Here is a 23,272-nt window from a genome sequence, read left to right as displayed (position 1 = left end):
TAAAAGCAGGCTGCTGGCGGCCAGGGGCTGGCACGGGATGTTACAGCCTCTCTCGTTTGCCCCGTGGTTGGGATGAAAGCTGCTCGCCGCAGCTGCGTGTAGATTTCACGCGGTGAAAGTTGTCTGCGTGGAATTCAGAGAAGACGTAGAGGTGTTTGACTCCTGCGCGCTGTCACACTGACCGCTTCCATGTTCCTCGGCGTGACACAAGCAGCACGCAGAGGGGAGAAGATCACGAGAGCAGTGGCTGGGAGCTGGGAGGGGGGCTCTTCTGAATATGACCCCCAGATACCCCGCTGTGGGCCCACGTCCGGTTCCGCGGACATCTGATAGCATCTCAGGCGCTGACATTAATGCCTCTCTCGGTTCGACATTTTGAATAATCGAGGCTGTCTGCCGTCATCCCGCCACTAGCTGTCAGCAGCACCGCCTGCCTGTCTGTCTGTCCGTCCGTCTTATCGTGCTCTTACATTGTAGAAAACAAGCTGTCCGTACAAGAGAGCACTTGATACTTTTTTATTATTACCAAACCGTTCCCATAATTACCCCATAATCATTATATAATCCTTTAACAAAGCCTCCATTGAAGCCCTGTCTTTTGTCAAGGCTGGGACACTGAATCTATAATTGCATTATTCAGTCTCTTCCACCCCCCTATAGAAGCATAATATATCCAAAGCACCGCGCACAGGCAGCCTGTAGTTGCAGTCGAGCCAGTGCGCGACGTCTTTCTGTCATGTGTCCTTTTTTTTTCTTTACGCATCGCGTAAAAAAAGTTGTGCCAACTCGAAGTTGAGGTCTCCTGTTGGAAATCTCCCCTCCTCAAAGAAAACTCTTTTTTTCTTTTTTCACTCCGGGCAGGGATCGCTTCCACGGAGCCGTGCGTGGAGAGCCATCCGTTGCAGTCGCGTTATCGATCTGTCATATTCTCTAATAATTCTCTTCTCTCGCGCGTTCAGGCACAAATAATAAAGCGTTAAAACATCGGCGCGAGTCCCCGAGGAGCGGCTTTGCGTGTGTGCGCGGGGATTGGCAGCACAACGAGGCTTATTTACATTAAATACGCCACAAGGTTACAGCGCAGATAGATGAGCGTCATTTTTAGCACTCGTTACTCGTGTTAAGCGGCGCTCAGGACGCAGAGCAGGAAACACTCGTTTATCCCGGACTTTCTGCGGCGAGGAGCGGAGGAGAGGACCGCGCGGCTCACCCAAGGTAAGCGATCCGACTTTTGGGAGCGGGGAGTGGGGACCCGCCGGGCTCGGTGCCGGAGAGCAGCCCGGGATTCAAACGTGTTTGTGGGACTTGAAGGTCAGAAACTCTCGGAGGTGGGCGCGAGGCGCTCTTCCTCCTGCCGGGGGAGAGGCGCCGAGGAGCGGATTATGGGCGCGATCACCGCCGGGCTCGGCAGCTGCGACGCCGGAGCGGAGCGGCTCTTTACCGCGACGCTCACCGGGCGGGGAGGAGGGGGGCGGGCGGGCTGCTGGCCGGCGGCTCGGGGCGGCAGGACCGGCTCATACCGGCGCATCTGACGGGAAAGTGTCCGCAGGGAGGGCCGAGCAGAACTCGTCAGAGGTGAGAGGAGCCGGGCTGGGCCGAGTCACCCCCCCGCACCCCCATGCTTAGAAAAATCACAGCAATTATCGGAGCACCAGCACAGACTCTAACCCGCGGCGGGTTTCTGCTCCTGAGCCCCGCGTGTGCGTAAAGTGCGCGCGGCGGCGGAACCCGCAACTTTGCTCCGGCTCCGAGGCTGGGGGGAGTGGGGGGGGGGGGGGGGGGGTGCAAAGTTCCGGAGACCTGCCATTTTGTGCCGAGGTCGGCTTTGACCGACGGGGCACGTGCGTGATTGCGCACGGTCGCGCGCTGACATGGACATTTTTGGGAGCCGCTGTCACTGCGGTGTGTGTTTGTTGGGGGGGGTTAGTTACACACAGCTTCTCCTTTAAAAATCATCAGTTTTTAGGATACCTGTTGGGGGGAGGGGGGGGGTTCTCAGAGGTCCAGTTGACCCCTGGGCGTTTTGACAGGGCTGTGCACCCCGCTGTCTGAAAATAGTCGCTGTTCTCTGACCTTTGCTGAAGTTGACGCAGAAACAGAAAGTTGCTTCTTCCTCGGATCGATTTGAGAAGAGCTGAGATGCTGTCATTGTGTGAGGTACCTCAGGGCGGATATTATGACTGAACCGTCTGGGCGTAAACCCCTTTTTGTCAGCTCCTCTCTGTCCCTCGCAAACATCACACGGACGAGTGTGTTTGGCCGTGCAGCTCCACATGTTGTCATTCTTTCTGCGTGAAATATTTGGGAAGACTCTGAGAAAAGGCCTCGCTCTGCAGGTCGGCCTGTCGGAGGAATTCCTGTGTGTGTCAGGCCTCGGTGGACTGTCAGTAATTTCTTTCATGTTCGTTTAGCTTTATAAAATAAAAATCATACAGGTTTCAGCCTCACATACCACTTGCTGATTAATTATCCAATTAATTCAAAGTGTTGTTGTCATTAAAAATAAGAATTCTCATGAAATATGCAAACATTATTTATCTTCACTTCACGGCAAATCACAGAGATTAATTCCTGTTTATGGGTGAGATGTTTAGTGTGAGATTTATTAAAGCAGAAACACACACACACAGATCTGACATTTTCCTGTGCTGCAACTTTCTGACCGATCGAGCTCGAAATGTGTCGTCGCCGGCCTCGCGTTAGTCGCTTCCCACCTGTGTCCATGTCAGCGTTGCGGAGGGGGGCCACGGGCCGTGACCGACAGCGGCGATACGCATCTCTCAGCCGCAAACGAGTGAGAAGGAAGTGATGAGACAGACGCAGGGGGAGAGGCAGAGAGGGGGAGCACGGCAAAGGATGGGATCCAATCCGTCCTCTCAGCTGCCTGTCAGTCAGTCGGTCCCGCGGCTGAGGAGACCCACTAGGCAGCAGCCGCTGTTGTCAGGCCGACACTCGCCAAATTATTTGACGTGCACACAATCGGACTTGTGGGAAAGCAAAGAAAAAAACACACACAGTGAAAATCAGAGACACCCGAGCGCCATGACAGGAACACACAAAACCACATGCATTACATAACGCAGCAGTCCTCAGGACGTCTGCGCAGGCGGTCGGACAGACTCGAGCGAGCCGCAGCTCCCAGCAGCCGCCTGCCTCGGGTAATTATGGGAGAGGGCTCCGGTGGTGGGCAGGTGCCGTCAGCAGCCACACGTTAATTCATATGTGTAGCCCGCCCCCCAGACACCCCGCCACCCTGTTCCTGTGTGGTACCTGCAGGGCAAGGCTGAGATGCTGACATCGTCCTCACTCTACTAACAAGGAGCGTGTGTGTGTGAGTGTGTGTGTGTGTGTGTGTGTGTGTGTGTGTGTGTGTGTGTGTGTGTGTGTGTGTGTGTGTGAAACACAGGCCGTGTCGAGCTTCCGTGACCTTGATTTTCAGAGTTCAAGCTAGAGAAGAAGAAGATGTTGTTGATGCTGATCTGACACACACACACTCACACACACTCACACACACACACTCACACACACTCACACACACTCACACACACTCACACAATCAAATCTGGGATGTGAGCGACAGAAATGTTTTTTTTCTTGTTTTTTTTGTGAAATGAATTTTTCACTCAAACTTTTATCGGGAGCAGGAATTCTGAGTTTCCCCCCCGTGAGAAAAATTGGAGGATGTAGGAGGCGTTTGACCTGTTTCTCATAATTTAGCATTTTTTAGGATCTCATTGTGTTGATGGAATTTGTAAATAAGTAAACCTTTGAAACTGCGATGATTCCACGTGTAAAACACATATTTGTCTGTGTGCATGGGGGGAGGATAAAAGCAGCTCTGCGTCTTCTCTGTAAATTAACGGCAGTTTGAAAAATGAGCAGGAAATAAATTTGCTCTGAAATGTGAGTGAAGGATCGGTGTGCAGCTCTCCCGTGTTTGCCCCGAGAGCTCGATAAGAGTCGGGAGGTTGAGAGCTGGAGGAGCAGCGGTGCGGGGGTGGGTTAGAGGGGGGTAATCATGGCCGTCAGTTTGATCTAAGAATAAAGAGTGTGGGGCAGATGAGGCGCTGACAGACAGGCTCGACTCAGTCCTCTCATGCCGGGGTGCCATCGCAAGGAGCGTCTGCCTGTCTGGGTGGGGGGGGGGGGGGGGGGGGGGGGGGGGGGAGGTGTTTTTGTACTTCAGATTTGGAGACCCGCCTGCTCGCAGGTCGCTCAGAGCTCAGGTGCTGCTGCGGCCTCGTCCTCCATCAGCAGCAGGAATGTGGTGAAAAACTGGAACGCGTAGCCGTGAGATTCCTCTTTGTTTGCCGCGGCTCCCCGCTGAGCCCCCCACCCCCCGCCCCCGGCGTTATTAGGGTTTTACAGAGTTTGGCTCCACTTTGGTATTATTTCTTTCTCCCTCAAAGTTCGTTAGCATTTTGGATTTAAGAATGCGGCGCGCGACGCCGGGGCTGTTTTCCCGTTTGATGTGTCGAACGGCACTGTGTTTTCAGCCGTGTCATTTCCACAGACAACAGCTTAACACAAACCGGCACGCACGCATCAATCACAGGTCTTGAAGCAGAGAATTGTTCCTGCTTAGCATTCAGCCGCGCTCGGCTAAGACGGTGGTAAATACCTCCACGAGATGGAAGGTTAGACCCACTTCACACACCGGCTCTGACTGCGAGGCGCATGTCATGTCTGCTCTTTAGCTGCTGTGCGTCGTGGATGTGACCTCTGTAAACTTCCAGACCTCGGCTAATGAGCACGCCAAAGTAGCACAAGATGGAGGGAGAGAGAGAAGGAGGGAGTGAGGACTCCTGCACCTTTAATTATGATCAAGAGGTTTTCACCAAAGGACGGAGGCGTTCCAGTTCTGTTGCACTCGTAAATCTGGCCCCGGATGCCGTATATTGTGTCGAACGATTACTGTACACCATTATGGTGCATATTCGACTGCCTCTCCAGCACCTGATTTGCATAATTGGATCTTTAATGAAACTTGCCTTGTGGAACAAAAAATACAAAAAGAAAGATGAAAAAAAGTATGTGCGTGTGGGGTGGGGGGTACACACACAAACCAGCCCCCCCCAATGTTTGTGGTGAAATAAAGAGTTTTCAGGAGGTGATGAACAGGAGGAAGAGGCAGCGAGTGACCGTCTGCGTCCCGGGCGCTCGCACATCAGCGGCACGGCTACAAATCGGATGAGAAGTGGCTGTGAAAGCTGCACATTCCCAGCCAGGTCTCGCGGGTTAAGACTACAATAGCGGGATATTCTGTGGCCCGGGGGGGATTTCAGCTCCTCTGCTGTCGACACTCGTTGCACCAACTTGTTACTCAGGGAAGATGGCTCTTTTGTAGGAGAGCCGATTCCACGCTCGCCTGCTGGAATTCCTCTGTTGCAAATATTTTGACAAAGACTAATCAGCAGCCGTTGTTTTTTTATTCTCCTTTTTTTGGGGGGGGGGGGGGGCTGAGCTCCCTGCATCCTCCCGTTGGCCTTCTAGGCATGAAGGTTCAAATCCCACTGCTGCCTTTGCGACGGCGTGCGTCGCCCAAAACTGAGATTAAAAATAGAAATTCACGTTTTCACGAGTGTGTCATGAAAGAGAGGTGCTCTCTTATTTCTGCTCTGAGAGCGCCTCCACTCCAGAGTGGGACAGCTAATCGAGTGCTGGTGTCAAAAAACAGCCAAACGGCGGCGGTTTCTCCCTCGCTCTCCGTGTGAATGTGTTTCCACTCGACGTCTGTGGGAGTGGATCATGTGTCAGAGCAGTTTACAGGTGATTTGCAGGGCAGCGGCTCTACAGAGAGGTGCGTGGAAGGCGGGCAGGGTTCAAGTACCTCGGAGGCTCTGATCACGCCGAACGGAGCAATCCCAGCATCTGAGAGGACCCTTCAAACGCCTCCTTATCGCGCTCCTCGCCACAGCAGCCTCTATCATCTCTCTATCCAAATCATTTTCCCCCTCCGTCATCATCATCTTTTATTTCGCTGCTTCCCATCCCTCCTGTCTCGCTGCCACACCGGACGCCGGTGCAGTCCCCTCCTCATTAACAGATGTAGAAATCCTTTTTTTTACCCCGGCCTAATAACAAGATCAGAGTGGAAACTTCTTTACTTTCGGCCACAAATCGGAATGAAAAACGGCACACGTGATGACCTTTAATCACAATCAGATGTCTTTATTTTGTCCTGACAGGCTGGGTTTTGACCGAGCGCAGCTCGTGAGACTGCTCAAGTTAAATGTGCAGCAGTGGGAGCGAACAGACAGGAGGGATGATGATGTGCTTAACGGTATCTGTGGGCTTCCTCCTGAACACGCTGCTGCACAGATCCTGCGAGCCCGTGCTGATAAATTCAGTTTGATAAAAGGCAGCGAAATGCCGGCCTGTCTGAACACCTCTCTGTGAGCGCCGGTGCGTTCGTCACAGCCGGTGGAAGTCAAGCAAAGGGTTTTAATGTCACATCAGGCTAAATTAAAGACTCAATCGAAGGCCGTGAGAGCTGCAAGTTTTTATTTGCAGTGACAGTGGTGTGCTTCAGCCGTGGCTGCTGCTGGAGATTACCAGGCCCCAGTCGATGCAGGCAGTCGTTTTACATTTTCTATTTGTCTTTTGGGAGTTTTGTGATTATTTGCTGCTCGTTTTTAGCCTCGATGCTCATTTTGTATCTGATGACTTTGAGCAGGGGGAGTGTGTGTGTGTGTGTGTGTGTGTGTGTGCGTGCGTGCACGCTCATTTTGAGTCTGGCATTATTTTTCTAATTTGCTATTATTATTAGTATTAATCAAGAGAAATTAGATATGTGCTGCATTAATCATCAACCTTCCTAATATAGCAAACTGAGGGAGCATTTAAGAAAAGGCTGCATTTAAAGCACGCAGCCACCCCCCTCGAGAAGCCCTTTAATACCACATCGCTGTTCTCCATTTATGCAAAAGTAAATAAGTAAACCCAAAAGGCAAATGAGCATTCCAGCTTTAAACACACAGCCTTCTGTAAACGCCTGGCGCAGCCGCGACCGCGTCTCCGAGCAAAGCTGCCGAGAGGCGAAGGATCCCCACTGAGCTTTTTTTAATTTGAAGCTAAATACAAATGCTACCTGTTCTGCTTGTGTTTGAGGACAGGTTAGTCAGAAACAACTTCTTTCTAATTTTATGGGACATCTTTACTGTAAGCCTCGCTTAAATAGAAAACATTAGAACAGCTTCCAGACTGTGCAGGGCAATTAGGGAGGGGGTGAGGTGGGGGGTTCATCTTCTATTCATTTGATTTGTTCAGAGAGATTCCCCCAAAAATCGCTAAATAATAATCTGAGATGTTTCCACACAGTGAAGCAGGACCAGACAGGGCCGTGTCCACGAGCTTTTACTGTGGTGCCCCCATCCCACCCCAGGCTTTGGGGAAGTCAGAAGCGTCTTACAAACAAACCCCCAACCACACATTCACAGGTTGAATGATAGCAGACCTTTGCACACTGTTACACTCTTTAACACAGTAATGTTGTTTTTATGAGCTGCAGTGGTGCTGCAGAAAAGCTGAATGAATGCTCGCATTTTTAAGGAAGGCGCTGATATTTGAACACTGTCAGTGAAATTATCTATTTCTTATGTACTCCCACTGTAAGGTGAACACCATTTATTCTGGAAGCTTTTATTCTGAAAACAACAACAACAACCCAATTTCTGAAGCATCCTGTTATTGGTTTTTAATTGATTTCAAATGTGACACACTGCAGTATCTATCAGGATTTGACTTCAAACTTGAAGCTGAACTTTGTTTGTGTGAAACATTTAAGTTTCCTGCAGTGAGGTGACACACAGGTGTACCTGTCCTACTGACACTTCCTGTTTCAGTCCCAAAGCAGCCAATCAGCTGCGGATGGTAAACGTGATTTTAATGAAGTTCATACAGAATATTTGATCCTTTCTTTTCCCTTTTTTCCGTCTGTGCACACAAACAATTCCACCTGCTGTTTTATTTAATTAGGTACAGCAAACGTTACCTGTGTGTGTGTGTGTGTGTGTGTGTGTGTGTGTGTGTGTGTGTGTGTGGGGAGCTGTCAGTCTTTCATGAACTACTTTAAAAAGTGTTGTTCAAGGTGGGAACTAAATAGTGTTTATCTAGCACGTATCAGTGTTATTACTGGGGTCGGCTCTGTGATGTGCACGATTCCCCCGGCGACTCGCTCCTCGCTTTAAAATCTCTTTTTAAGTTGGGAGACGTTCCCGCCTCCACGCTAACACACACCCGAACAGGTCTCCCGCATTTTCTGACAGTTTCTCTCAAATCAGCGTTTTAATCTTCATCTTTGTAGTGGCCCACCCCGGCTCCCTTTCTTCCTCCTCCTCCTCAGCTTCCTTTTTCTCTTTGTCTTTTTCTTATTGTTATTATTTTTTGCGCCCCGATTGTGTTTTTTGCGTTCCTCTCTTGTGTCGTTAACAGGGAGAGTCGAGTGGAAGCGCTTCGAGTCAGGCTCGCTTGTCAGAAGCGAGCAGGGAGTCGGAGTAAACACGCAGAGCGTTTGCATGCGTGGTGTGGCTGATGGGCTCAGAGGGTGAGAGACAGACTGTACCCTGCATGCCCGCACGTCAGCGGCTTCATGTGAGATCCACTGAAGCCAAACTGCGATTGGTCGGCCAGGCGGCTGGTTAAGATTCAGATATCGGGCGAGCGTGTCTTTTGTCCCGCCCCTCCCTGAACCTGGTTCTGCAGGAGGGTTCTTCCTGTTAAAAGGGAGTTTTTCCTTCCCGCTGTCGCCAAGTGCTGCTCGTAGGATGTGATCTGATGGAATATAAATAACATTGAACTGAGCATCAGGATGAGTTCGAATGAGACATTGGTGGTTGCCAGCGAAGAAATGGATGTGCATGTTCCCCTCGCTGAGCGCCGCTTTTTCAGACTCCCCTTTCACACTGAAGCTCGTGGAGGACATCTTAAAGAGGCTCCATCATTTAAACACTCACTTCCTCCCTCCTCCCATCCAACTCGATGCTTCCACGCTCAAGGAAGTGCTTTGGCACAGAGGGAGAAATAAAGTCCACCTCAGATCTGCAGAGCAAACCTCTCCTGGTTGGCGATCGGCCCCCGAGGGCTCGTAGGCTGAGGCTACATCCCCATGAGAGGAGGAGGAAGGCTGAGAGCGAGGAAGGAGTGTGAACAAGAGTCGGCCTGACCTCGGGTCAGTGTGGGTGGGGTGGGGGGTGATGTTCACTGATATGAGCGAACGTGGTCACCTCCCTGCATCATGGAAGCTTCTTTACAAAATAAAAACTTTGCTTCATGAAAAAATGTTGTGACTGACGCGATCATGCTTTTTTAATAACAACTGGAAATCAGGCCATGAGTCTGAACTCTACAGAAGTTCACAGCGGTCATGTAGGAGCCGTGATGCTGATATGTTGTGTGTAAATCTGAGGTGTCGTCAGTTTCTGGCGGTGATCGTAGCTCCAGATTTACAGGCTGTGTGGCGTCGGAGCGAGGAGGGTCTGAGGAGGAAGCGGAAGACGTCTGAATTTATTTAAAAATTCTGTCCAGGATCGAAATGATGAAGCACAAAAAACGTGACGCGCTTCCTTTTTTCTGTGAATTTTGGAGGGCGGAGCTCTCCGTGAAGAGTCAGGGTGCAGGCGTCGCTCCCACTTAGCAGCCCTGACAGGTGATGTGAGCCCTCAGGTGTTTCAGCACGGCTTGCTGGCTGTACTGTACATACCTGTGTGCGTGTGTCAGGGACTGTTGGGAGGGGTGAGGTGTGTGTTTGGGGGGGGGTTGAATCAGCCATTACCAGCGTTCATGTGGAGCCCCGGCAGAGGTCAGTCTCCTCCTCGACACCCCTTTTTCATCCAATTTCTGAGGCTGCGGGCGGCCGCTCGCCGTGCTTTTGTTGCCGGAGGTAATCTGTGAAGTGATCTTAATTATGGAGGTTCGGCCTGTCCCCCCACCCCCACCACCTCTTCCTCCTCTCGCTGTCTCCTTCTTTTTCTCTCTTCCTCTCTGTACACGCTTTTAATCAAACAGCGTAGTTAGCTCGTAATGAGGGCGAAGGGAGCACGTGCGCTCCTGCTTACACATGCTGCGAGGCTTCGAGGAGAACGAGGAGGATGAGGAGGGTGAGGAAGGATGGGGAGGGGCGAGTTTCACTCACAGGTTTGCCTGGAAGATTTTTGCAAACATCTCTAACTGAATGTGAACTGGTCTGAAGTCAGTGTGATAAATAAACCAGCTAACGTGTGTGAGAGAGAGATGCACTTTTGCCTGACTGCTGCGTGCTGATTGGTCTGATTTATTTTCCTGCTGAATTTGTATAATTTATTTTAACGTGTTGTGTTTTGTCACAAACGCCACAAACTCTTTTCAGCTTCTGTAAAAGTAAAGTCCGGACTGTGTGTGTGTGTGTGTTGAGCCCTCGGGGCTGAAGTGGGAGGGTGAGGGGTGAAGTCGGGGCAGTGGGGGGTCAGTGGGGATCCGTTACATGTTAAACGGTCGAGGCATTGATGAGATGATCCGGCGAGGATTAGACCGACAATCCTGATGGACGCTGAAAAGGTGACCACATGAGGAGGGGCGTGTGTGTGTGTGTGTGTGTGCATGAGATCACGTGCACCCCTCACACAGGGTCCTGGGAGCCATTTCCAGGTCAGAGTGAGGTCAAAGGGCGGCTGAATGACAGTCAGATCAGACGTTGTCGAGTGTGATGATGTCACTTCTTCCTCATGGTTTTTTACTGCTTTGCAAACATTAATGAGGTTTTTTACCTTTCCTGTGACGTCGCCCGTCGTGCGATCGGCAGCTCGTCTCCTCTGAGCTTCAGTGGTTTTTTTCTCGTGTTCAGACTGAAGCAGATCGCCGACCTCGCACGTCGACCTGTTCCATACGCGGAGCGTCGAGCTCTGCAGATCCGGCGGACTGAACGTCTGAAGCATCGACGTTTCTGGAAAATCAATTCCATTTGGACGAATAATTTTTTTCCTGGATTTTCCCAACGAATCATGAGAAATGTAATGATTTGTATTCATCTTCATTTACTCTCTGTTTAAGTCAGTGCAGGGTCAAAGGTCGCGTCTTTACCGAGCAGTGTTAATAAATGTTTTGCTGACAGTGGGTGACCGAAGGAGGATGCAGGCCGAGCTCGCTGTGCGCTCGGACCCGGAGCTTCATACGTCCAGCTGTCATTCCGCAGCTTTGCGTGTGGTGATGTCACAGCGAGCAGACAAATACCCCGCCCTGCAGGTCAGGGCAGCCATGTTCAGATCAAAGTCTGTATATAAAAGATGGTGGTAGCCAACGTGATGATTTTGGATCCTCTATGTTGGTTCTTTGGAGTGACACAGAGGCATCAGAGTGTGTGTTTGTGTGTGTCTGTGTGTGTGTTACAGTGAGGCTGCTAATTCCTTCAGGGTCAGGAGGCGGGGCTAGGGTTAAACGCTGTGGTGGGGAGGTCAGCGGTGATTAGCTGCCATCTGAACTAACGGCCGGATGCTGAAGAAGAAGGAGTGGGAGGGGCCAGCAGTGTGCTCGCCCCCCCTCCCCCCCCCTTGTCCTTATATTATTAAAGGTTGCCTCCATGCTTAAGTAAGGCGAGGCAGATGGGCCTTTTCATAAATCATGCTTATAAGATGATTACAGGCGTCGCCGCCCAGCATTCTCTCCCCTTCGCCCTCACTACAGTAGCGCTCAGAGTTTTCCTCAAGGCCGGCTAATCTCGGCGTGTTTTTAAACCCACAGAGCCGAAGCTGAAGTCTGATTATTTTACTGACCCGGGGAGAGAAAGGAGACACCGAGAGCAACAAAGAAGGGGAGAAAAATGCAAAAGATAAGAGCGAGTGCCGCCTCCTCTCCCACTTGTTCTGCTCCCGAGCTCAGAAAGTTGCTCAGGAACAGGATGTTCGATATATAGCACTGTGTGTGTGTGTGTGCTGTTCCTTGATGTATGCGCCGTGTCAGGCAGTCATTGTCTCCTGGGTAAAGAATGATAGTTCAAATACCTAGCATCTCTCCCCTGGTGCTCCAAACGCTCGCCTTTGAAGTTTTTATAATCCATCTGTCATCTGCGAGCAGGGAGGGCACATGTTCTGTACCACTCAATTACCAAATTCTCTTTTTGCCAACTACAATGAAACAGGAAGCAAATAATATGGGCGACCCTGAAAAAAAGCGAGAGGGGGGAGGAGGGGGGGGGGTGAATGGAGAGAGAGAGAAAGAGGGAGGAATTGCTTGAAAATCCTGCGTTCCTGACTTTCTCACGCACTTGATTGTGTCCCCTCGCTGCCTCTCATAACAGGAGAACAAAGCCTGTTTGTTGTGGGTGGAATGCCTAAAATGCTTCCTACTGTTACAATTATGAAGAATTTGATTGAATGTGTATTGTTTCAAGGGCTTGGTGATTTTGATCATTTTTTTAAGTGCCTTAGATTGTTACTCGGCTTCCCCACCCCCCCATGAGAAATAATAAGCAGTCACCTAATCAGATTCCATTTGATATAAACATTTCATTTGTTATAAGGCCGGTCAATGTCGCGCGTGTTTTCCGCGATGCATTATTCATCGCGCACGCTCCGAGATGCGTTCTGAATGGCTTTTCTGTCAGCAGCTGGATGGAGTATCTAATGAAGTTTGCCGCACTTCTTGGTGTTAAAATCGTCTTTAATTGGTGAGCGCTTTGTTGTGCGTCGCTTTAAAGCCGTGCTGAGGAAAACTTCAGATGACTGCGTGGAAAATAACAACAGCGGCGGCTGCAAATTATGGCTCGGAAACATATTTCATTTACATACGCCGCAGGCCGCTTTTAAGGCGTCTACCTTTTAATTCTTTTTCATATTTAACACTCGATACAAAACAATAAGAAAGCCTCAGATCTGCGTGTCTGGTTCCTCGTTTACATCCGAGCCCCCCACCCCGTCCCTCGGCGTCCTCACCGGGAGGAAGATGAAAAGATTGTTTTGAGAAGCTCCAAAGGAAATTTGACGTTCTTTGGTTGCTTCTGAAACTTCCAATATTCTGCCGTAATTGTTTCGTGCACGTTATATATCTTCGTTTGGGGTGGGGGGGCTGGGGGGAGATGAGGAACGCGTCGGCCTCTTTCTTCCCAAATAAAAGGCAGCAGAACCCATCTGGTTGGGTGATCCACTGCTGGCCCTCTCGCGCTCATCGCTGAAATAATACTCCCTCTAATGACTCCCGCATATTCTGAAATCTCCCTTTTGAAATTGGTCTTGGCAGATTATTTGCAGGTACTTGAGTTGCATCTGTTTGCAATTTTGCAAATGTGGAAGACTTTAATGCCGGGCAGGGCGGCGAGCAGAGAAGAGGCTATTTTAATCCCTGGGATAACACCGGCTGTCGGCGTGAGGGGGCCCAGGCGAATGTCGGGACAGTACCTGCACGTATACCGGCGCTGACCCCACCCCCCCGATCCCATCCATCCATCTGTACCGTGTGGACGCTGGGGGTGAAAGCAGGAGGCCATCACGTACCCTCAGAAACAAAGGGCTCCTGTCCCTGCAGCCAGCAGCAGATTCAGTAACAGGTTCGGTTTCCAGAAGACGGAAATTTATGTAAATGTTATGATGCGCTGTGACAGCGGGTTGTCGCCACGGCTCACCCGGGTCGCCCAGTTAGAGTGAAAGAAGCAGGCCAGTCCGTTAGGCAGGAGGCTCTGGGTTCAGACCTTCCTGGGTTTCCTTGGTTTTCAAAATAAAAGAATAAAAGAACCCCTGTTTGAAGCTGAAAAGTCACTCGTGGTCTTTTATTTGGATCACGTTTAATTTTCAGCCTTTGTCTGACCACGAGCTCGTGGCGGACACTCGGCATCAACGAGCGAAGAGCAAGAAGCGCTGCGGGTTTCGAGCTCGTCCAGGTGCCGGGGCTGGCACCGTGGATACGCAGGCGTACCTGCACAGAGTCGCCCGGACGCGAGCTGCGTCGGCGTGCCCCGATGAGCCGCGCGCTGCATTCAGTCACTTACGACACGAATAACTGAGCGGAGGCCGTCGGTTATTTATGTTGTCCAGATAAAGTGCAGTGATTAGCGAGGCTAAACCAAAGCTGAAATGATTGTGACTTCAGTCCCTATTATTTCTACCATGTGGCGAGCAGCTGACCAGCTTAAGCCTCCCCCTCGCGCCCCCGCCCCCTCCCTCTTTTAAAGCTGTAATAAGGTGCCCTATTGTCCGATGGCAGGGAGAAGCGGGGCCGCGGCCGAGCCCACCCAGCTGACTGTAATTTCATAGGTGGTTACAATTACATTAATTACATATTTCATCAACAGTGTTTATCCAGCCGCGCGGTGAATGAAGAGGCCAAACTTTTAACTTTTGTTTTTGCATTTCTTGTTTCCCCCCTTTCTCCTTCCTCCTCCTCTTCCTCCTCCATTTTTTTTTTTTGTGGTTGTTTTATTAGGAGCGAGGGGAGGGGAGGTGCCAGAGGAGGAATTATGCTGAAAGTGTATGCCTTGCAACTTTTCCCCTCCCTGTTGGAAATGTTTATTTGAACAGTAAGCTCATGATTTGAATATTTGTAATCCATGCTTAAATTTACAGGCCAGATGAACTTTTTGGCACAGAATGGCAACCATAAGTAGGATTTTGAGAAAAGCTTTACAAAATTTTAAGCCATGTGCAAGGCTTATATAATTTAGAAGGGGGGGAAATATGCACAAATAAAACAGGCTCTGTCTTATTTACTTTACACTCGCAGAAAAAAATGCATCATATGGCCTCTGACGTACGGACGTATATGTGCGGATGCACGCGGAGTTGTGTCTTTGCAGGAGACTCAGCTGCTTGTGAGTCTGTGCGGGAATAACGTCCACCCCGGTGTCGGCGGGTGCCACCCATCGTGGAGGGGGAGGGGGGAGAGCGGGGTCAGCGAGGCAGGCGGGAGGAAAAGGAAGACTTTCTTAAATGATGCTAATCAGTCCGGAGGGGCCTGGCCCTCTCTGCCTCATCAGGCTGCTGTAATTCAGATGTGCCGAGAACCTGGAATTAAACGTGTCACTGTGAGGCGCACGTGTGTGTGCGTGCATGTGTGTGTGTGTGTGTGTGTGTGTGTGTGTGTGTGTGTGTGAGGGGTGTTTAGGGGTTAAGTAGAACCAAATTAGTCGATGGGAGCACTAACAGCAGCGGGAGCTTTCTGTGTGGCTACTTCTTGGTGAATGTCAAGATGATTTAGCTGCTCTTCTGCTCGCCGTCTGTCTCTGAGCGCCGCTCCTCCAATCACGGCTCCGGGCTGTCTGTTTGTGGCCCTCCATGCAACAAATGAATATTAAATCTACGCTGGGCATTTTCGCACAATGGCAGGAGGTTACGCTTTGAAATATGAGAACAGTTAGAGCCAGAAATCCTGCGAGGTAACATCACTAAAGTCTCACAGGAAGTTTAACATCTATAAAGTGGGGGGGGGGCTCCTGACCGCTGGAGCCAGCATATGCGCTGTAATATATTTTAATCACTGTGGAGGACGCATAAATTAGGCTTCCTTTATTCGATAAAAGCTGTAAATAAAAGCCTGTTTGCTGATAAAATTAAAACTCTGAAGGAAAATGAGAATATTTGCACAATAATGAAATGAGGAGTGGAGGGGTCACAGGAAAACACTCGTGCTTTACTTTCTTTGCTGCTTCCTGTGAAAAGTCTAAAACATCACGTTGATGTGTGAACAGATTCTGGTCTGAACATATTTGTTTAGGCTTTCTGTGCTCTTCATACTGATCTTCTTTCTGTGTGTGGCTGAATGTGGCTCACTGCGATCTTTCATTTGTGCTCTAGAACATTTCATGCTTCGTGTCATTCGGCGTCATCACCGGCTGTACCTAATGTTCAGGTTTTATTCATGTGGACCTGCTAAGCTGTCGCTGGGCTCCTGTTTCTGGTAGAGCCGGTGCTGCGTGCAGGTGAGGTGGCGGCGCTGCGGCTGTGCCGACACGCACGCACAAAATGCTGCGTGTGTTTGTAGTGCTTACAGTGCTTATCGACATTATTCATGCTCGTTTTTACAGCACGGGAAATTTCACGGAAAAATCACAGCTTCTTTATGTTCAAATGAAAAATAAATACATAATTAAAAATAATGCCAATTTATATTATTTATGTAAAGAGCAGTAAATAAATAAAAGGTTCCTAGTGATCAGTGTCTGCTGAGAGCGTCTCAGTGAGGCGAGTGTGAAGAAGGAAAACGTAGCGGTCGCTGTGAATCAGAGCCGGTTTGAGAGTAAAATGAGAGAGGTTAGTGTTGATGAGTGTTTCCTGTGAGCTCACAGTGAAGAGTGTGTGTGTGTGTGTGTGTGTGTGTGTGTGTGTGTGTGTGTGTGTGTGTGTGTGTGTGTGTGCGCGGGGACACCAGTTGGGCTAACAGCTGAATCATGGCTCAGCCGCTGCCCCTCGTAGTCCTTGGCAGTTAGCGGTGTGAAAAAGCCTTCTCTTTGAGGGCATTATATAGATTAATGTGCTGCGCCTCGGGCACACACACACACACTCACACACACACACACCTCGCCAGGGAGGGATACTGACTCAGTGTGTGTGTGCAGCATTGGATTGTTGAGTTTACTGAGTGTGTGTGTGTGTGTGTGTGTGTAAGCTGAGAGAGAGAAGCTCGCCTGGTTGATTTTTGAATTATTTTTTTTATAAATCACTTATATATTAAAATTTGTTTTTAAGGTGGAGATGTTGTTTAGTGAGTTATTCTTAAGGTGGAAATGCAGTTTAGCGGTTTGTCTTTAAGGTGGAAATGCATTTCAGGGACGACACAAAGATATCGTTCCTGCTTTTCTACGCTGAACTTTTTCACCTCATGTGAGGCTTTAAGTTTATGCAGGGTGTTGGTGGGGGGGTCGTGTAGGGACGGCTTTCTCTGAAGGTATTTTTATGTGGATTAGGGGGTGTTTATGAGGACTGGCTGACCACAAAAGGGGGAGGGGGGTGTTTCTCCTCACTCTCTCTGTTTTACCCCCCCCCCCCCCCTGTTTTCCCCTTTCTAGCCGAATTAGCTGTGAGTTTAGCGGAGTGCGATCAGGGTGTAGCTGAGCTGATTCACACACACACACGGCCGCTGGAAGCAAACGCAGATGGAAAAGTACAACAGTGTTCCAGCTGAAGTTACAGCTTGTCGGGGTAAACAGGACACTTCAACTTTTAAAGGCCTTGCTTGCCCCCCTTTTCTCATCTCGCTGGAAACTGCGCGGTGAAATTTATCGTATCAGGATTTAACGCGTTCCAGCCCAGATCAGTCAATCTGTGGGTGTTTCTATGACACCCAACCGTGCGTGCGCCACGTACATACGTGTGCACGTGGAGCCGGAGCGTGTGCCGGTATCTGCAGCCGGTGGTCTAAATAACCTACTTTTGTCTGACAGCGGCGCGGAGACACGGAGGTGCACATATGCAGAAAGCTATTTGGAAAGGCCTCCTCGTAGCTGTCAGCTTTTATTATGCGCTGAGGTGTCATGTTTGTTAGGAAGCTGAGTGCAGATGGCAGAGTGGAAGAAATGGATCACTAATTTTAACAATGATTAATGAACAGAGATGGAAAATGAATTACATCGGACTATTGGAGGCAAGGAATATTTTCTCTGAAAATGTTAACTTCGGCTGCCAGGCAGCCGGCCGTGCTGTGGGTGTTATTGAGGAGGGGGAGTGTGTGTGTGTGTGTGTGTGTGTGTGCGCTCTAAGGTGCAATTTTTCCCCTGCATCTTTTGTAGAATCAACACTTCACTGCTCTTGCCTATTACTTTAGTGCTCGCCTGCTTAAACACTGCCAGCTTCACACACGCTGTTGTTCCCCCTGTGTGTACTGCTCTAGCAGTTAAGGTACACACTCTTTAATAAGGTAAACACAGGAAAGGTTAGACTGTCTTAAAATGTTCCCTATTTTCATTACTCTGCAGTGCGCTTTATATCAAATCAGAGATGTTGCAGATTCAATCAAGTGTTAGCAGCTCGTGCCGAGGCGTCTGCCTTTAACCGCTCTCTGAGCGCAGCGTGTCTGCAGGTCTGCAGGCGGAGGCGTGGCCGGGGGTGTTCGGACTCCCTTTTTGTCCCTACGGGTGCAGTGTGTGCCTGTGCACCCCAAGGGTGCACCTGTGTGCCCTGAAGGCTCACGCATGCTCCGTTTCTTCTGCACTCGGGACACAGTCAGATATTCCGATGAGGAGCTTCGATGTGTTGTGACACGGTGGTGCAGAGGTTAGCAGCACAGTTCTGGGTTTGAACCTTGATGTGTTCTCGCTGTGGCCCGTGAATATCTCCATTTCTGCAGGCTTGCATTAGAGCAAGCCTTTTTATTTTTATTTTGTGAATGTTTTTGTAGCAAAATGTAAAAACGTTCAAACTGAAGCCTCAGCGTCTGTCACGTATTTGTGTGGTGCAGAATAAAACCAAGGCCCGACCTGCTTTAGTCTTAACACCACACATATCAACTCAGGCCCATCAAACCTGCTGCAGAGGACGAGTCAGCTTTCAGATGCGATGGCAGCCAGACCGCAGACCTGCCATCCTCCATTGTTTGTGATCTGAGGGGAAACCTTGGAGTTTCTGCCACTTTTTCCCCTCACATCAGACCCACCCCCTCACCCCGTCGCCCCCCTCCCAGACGCGTCTCTGCCGATGTTCGTCTGGTGGGCGGCTGGTGGAACACGGTTTAATAGGTAGATGTGAACTATTTTGAATTTAATTAATCTCCTGATGAGAAAAAAGAGAAAACAGCAACTTCCAGCAACACAGTGTGTGTGTGTGTGTGTGTGTGTGTGTGTGTGTGCACGTTTGAGGAGACAGAGGGAGAGATCTCAGGTTACGGCAGCATATGCTAAGCACTCGGAAAACATACACAATGCCTTTGGTGAACAAGGTAGTCGGTATGCCCCTGGGAGCCAATTTGGATTGTGACTTAAGGCAACGTCGTGGCTTTGTGTGTGTGTGTGTGTGTGTGTGTGTGTGTGTGTGAGAGAGATTTACTCTTGACGCTCCATTGAAACAGTAGTGGTGGGTAAATCTGGGTGGCCCTCCTGCAGACCCTCCACATCTGTGTCCCCCCCGCCCCCCCTGCAGGACTGAGCCGGCTCCTCTCTGCCTGGCTGCTCCTCCGCACTCACAGCACACTCAGCCAGACCTCGTTTTACCCAATCACAGCGTCCGCGGTAACCAAACCCACCGCGGCAGACGACGGTATTGATCTGAGCGTGAGTGGCAGGCGGGGTACGGCGCGCGGCGTGCAGCGTTTAGCGCCTAGATTGAGGGTAAATATACAAAAAAGGAGATCTCGCAGATTCCCGTCTAAGCAAACTTTGACAGATTTAAGCAAACGTTTGAAATGTCACAAAAAATGAAATGTAAATCAGGAGCAGTTTAGTCAGCTGCGTCGAAACGGATAAATTAACTTCTTCAACAAAGAGCAAAGCTCCGCCACTTTTTAGGCGTTCCTCCTCGATGTGAAGTCTGTGCAGAGGAAGCAAACGCTGGCAGAAGCTCCGATATCTGCCAGCCGGGCTGCTCTAACAGGAAGTGCCGGCCTTTCTTACTCCGTGCTCTCCGAGCGCTCGTGCAGCGCGGGGCGTCGAGGAGCGGCGTGGGGCTTTTGCACTCCCCTCATCAGCCGTCACTGCAGAAAACATCATCATCAGAAGAAGAAATGAAAAAAGTCAGACACTGATGTGCACAAGCAATTACAGTTCATATATTTGTTAGATTATTCGTGTAAACGACATCACGTCTGCACAGGAAGTGCTGGGGAAAATAAAGCCGTGTGTCGGGGGGGGGGTCTTTGTCTGCTGTCGCCACCGTTACAAACTTGTCAAGCTTCAAATGTGTGTGACTGTGAATTTCCTGGTGTGTGTGCTTTGTTTACAGGCTCTTGTCGTCCCACCTTCTGTGAAGCTGTCGGCGCTCTTCCTGACACCCGGCGCTCGCTGGAGAGGCGGCAGTCACGCAGGTACGATTGCACCGATTGATCGCGGGAGAAAGGGGAGGATATTAAAGGTGTCTGTCACATTTGTGCGCTCTCCTGCTTTGCTTTCTTTCCCAAAAGTCCACAAAGTCGTGCCGTACTTTCTCTGAGTTGGCCTGTCGCAGTGTCTGCCGGCGGCTCAACGGCGTGCTCGTTGGACTCCACGCTTCCACTGCCAGCGTGCACGCACGTACTCACGGCAGCTGAAGATGTGGTCAAAGCGGCCGTGTTTGGGCGTGTTTTCGTGCATCCGCGGCGTGAGTTTGAAGGCACATATGCCGGGATGCATGGCGGCAGAGCCGGCAGCAGGATGCGTCGGGGGCGTGTTTCTGCTGCGCGTGTGACTCCGAGTCTGTTAAATCTGCTCTTTGCATCTGTCTGCTATTAAACTGAATCTGGCTCCGTTTAACGTCTTCTCCTCATCACGCGCAGAGAAAAATAAAAAATCAACCTGTAGCTGCAACATAAATACGAGCAGCGAAGATATGAAATATTGATTCAATTATCAGAAACACTCAGACGGCCTGTTTACTTTTTCCTTGGACTGAATTCTGAGCGTCCAGATGTGGAGCCGCTGATGTGAGGCTTCCTGGAAATTTCAGGACGTTTTCGGCTGGCGGGCGCGCTGCGGTCAGACTTTGCCGCTGGTCGTTACTGTGGTAACAGAGGAGATGGAGACAGGGTTGAGAGAAAGCTTATTTGAACCCAAACCTGGGTCTCTTTTTAAATCTGAGCCGTCTGGTTGCACGAATGTAACGTAAAGTGTGACCGAACGATGGAAACGCCCCGACACCTCTGCATCATCCGCCAGTTTTTATATGGTCACTTTTCTTAACTATGTGAATGAGGGAGCGTTTCTGAATGTCCACACATGTATGTGTGTGCATGCACGCCTGCCCTGCACGTCATATCGCTTCATCCGTTAAACAGAAGGAGGGTTCTTCTTCTGTCTGCTCCTTTTCCTGCATGATTTGAGCGACGTACAGATGATTCACTTACTGAGGATGTCCATAAATGTCAGCTGTACGTTATTCTTTTAAATGTTGATTTCACACGGAGGCCGGAGCGGTGACACTGTGCTAAAGTTTAACTGCACATTTAAACCGTGAGCTACGTGAAGAAAAAGAAACACAATTTCACTTTTAAAAGGGAAAGTTTGTGTTAATGAACAGAGTGTCTTTTTTTAAACTTACTGAAAAAAACATTCATGTCTGTGAGTTTAGTTTTATTCATTTAGCGCAGTCACGGCTCTTTGTACTGTAAGACCTACAGTAATACAGGCAGGCTCATTTTACAGGTTTAACTACATATTACAGAAATGCTGCTTTAATGAATAAAAGAAATAAATTACAGAAAGCTTTCTTTCCTGTGCCCGCCTTTACATTTTCCATAGCTGTCCAGTGGGCCGGATTGGCCTCTTTCCTGGGCCGATTCTGGCCCCTGGGCCTTGCGTTTGACACCCCATCTCTATAAGAAGAACTTGGTGACAGTGGGAAGGAAAAACTCCCTTTTAACAGGAAGAAACCTTCAGCAGAACCAGGCTCAGGGAGGGGCGGGGCCATCCAAAACACACCAGTCTTTTCAGCACATATTCACACACACACACACACACACTCGCACACACACACACACACACACACACACACACACTCACACACACACACACACACACTCGCACACACACACACACACACACACACTCGGCCTGTCACAGAGCCACACCGCTGTCATTTCCTCTCTGTGCAGCTCAAGGAGACAATTAGCAAACAGAGGTGACACGGTAAACAGGTGCGAGCCATTATTCCTGGAGCTGGATGAGCGTGGCCACCCCATCCCTCACCGTGATGGGCTGTTACTGTGTGTGTGTGGGGGGGGGGGCATGCTTCATCCTACCCAGTTGTCTGTAATCAGCACGTCATCATCATCATCATCATCATTGCAGAAACGAGACTCTCTCTCTCCGAGGCTCACATTCATCTTTAAATCCATACCTGTCTGCCCGCCGTCCCTCCTCTTCCTCGCTCATAATTACTCCTCTCTCACGTCTCTGTGTTCTTTTCGTTTGTAAAAGTCCTTCGTCCTGGGAGAGAGGGGGCGTCCCGCGCAGCAGAGGGAGGGTTGAGGGTCAGGACGGTTTGTAAAAAATTGATTGGTGGTAAAGTGCTAATCAATGAAAGCTGGAAGTTCATGTATCAGAGGAGCAGGTATGTACCGGAGCGTACATACTGCCGGTGGCGTGGCGCGCCGTGCTGTTTAGGAACACGTTTTTGATTAATCAAATATAGCACGCGGTGAGTCACGGCGTGTTGGCTCGTGTCATATCGGAGGTATGTGCCACAGATTTCCCTCATATTGGAAGCAGAGCTAACACATGCTACCCCTGACGTATTCTCACACCATTTCTCACACAAAGCTCGCACACACACGCACAGATGACTTATAGACGCACACACAGCAAAGCTGCTGCTCTAACACGCTCGCACACAGCAGCAGTCAGAGGTATTTTCACCCTCTGCTACGCTATACTGCCACTCCAGTTTAAAAAATGCATCACTTCCTGTTCTTTAGTAGACGTGAAACCATTTAAAGTTTAGATTCACAGGTTCGTGGTTCACCTGAGGCTCATTTTAAAGCACCGTGTTGTGCCTCCGTCCTCTTTGGCGTCTCTTTGTCAAACACTAAAGTGAGACGAGCACTAACCCGTCCTCCGCGTGATGGAGCAGAGAGGGCGGAGACGGGTCAATTTAGCCACAGTTTCCTCTCCGGCGTTGTTGGGTTGAGATTGTCGCTGCTGTGCGGTTCTCTTCCCTGCTGGTATAAATAAGACATGATTGGCATCGCGGCAGAAAAACGCCGCTCGCTCTCTCGCTGACAGCCTTCATTTGCTGGAGGAGTGGCAGACTTGGTGGGAGTTAATGATTATAATTATTTGGCTTTTTTTTACATTGTAGGATAATTATTTAAGAGGTTTGTGTAGTCATTGTTGTAATCAGTAAAGAGAGATTACAGAAAATCCACATGCCAACAGATGGCACTTGGCTGTTGTTGTTGCTGCGTATTAAAGCGAGTATGGCGGCGGCGGCGGCAGCCAGGCGACGGCGAGAGGACAATCAGAAAGAGGCCAAATTATTAAACAATTTGTGCTTCATCATAAATCCATTTATTGTATCGCTTCATCTCAGCAGCAGCAGCTACCGCTGGATGTACTCCGAGTCACAAACCAGCACGCCGCGGGGGGAGGGACTTAACCAAAAAACGACTTTATCAGAGAGGGAGGACCGAGCAGCTAATGTGGAGGAGAAAAAAGCTGAAAAACCACATGACCTCTGACATCAAAGCTCTGAGCAGC

At 49.8% G+C, this 23,272-nt stretch overlaps 1 protein-coding gene across 4 annotated transcripts in view; it reads left to right on the top strand.

Annotated features, from left to right (window-relative positions):
* The first annotated feature begins 670 nt into the window (after window positions 1–670).
* The window catches only part of znf536 (zinc finger protein 536), a 205,790-nt gene continuing 183,188 nt past the window's right edge, over window positions 671–23,272 (top strand). For 3 of the 4 annotated variants that reach the window (XM_085270050.1, XM_085270141.1, XM_085270211.1), the window contains exons 1-2: window positions 671–1,215; window positions 19,827–19,908. The gene's annotated coding sequence lies outside the window, so the exon portion shown is untranslated. The remainder of the gene's footprint in view (window positions 1,216–19,826; window positions 19,909–23,272) is intronic. The other variant, XM_085270366.1, reaches the window with a different exon arrangement.

The sequence above is a fragment of the Mchenga conophoros genome, linkage group LG1, assembly GCF_057382185.1.
Source record: "Mchenga conophoros isolate Kocher_MC1m ecotype Shallow Benthic linkage group LG1, M_conophoros_male_GT1.1, whole genome shotgun sequence".
Classification (NCBI taxonomy): domain Eukaryota; kingdom Metazoa; phylum Chordata; class Actinopteri; order Cichliformes; family Cichlidae; genus Mchenga; species Mchenga conophoros.
This window is presented reverse-complemented; position numbering and strand designations above follow the sequence as displayed.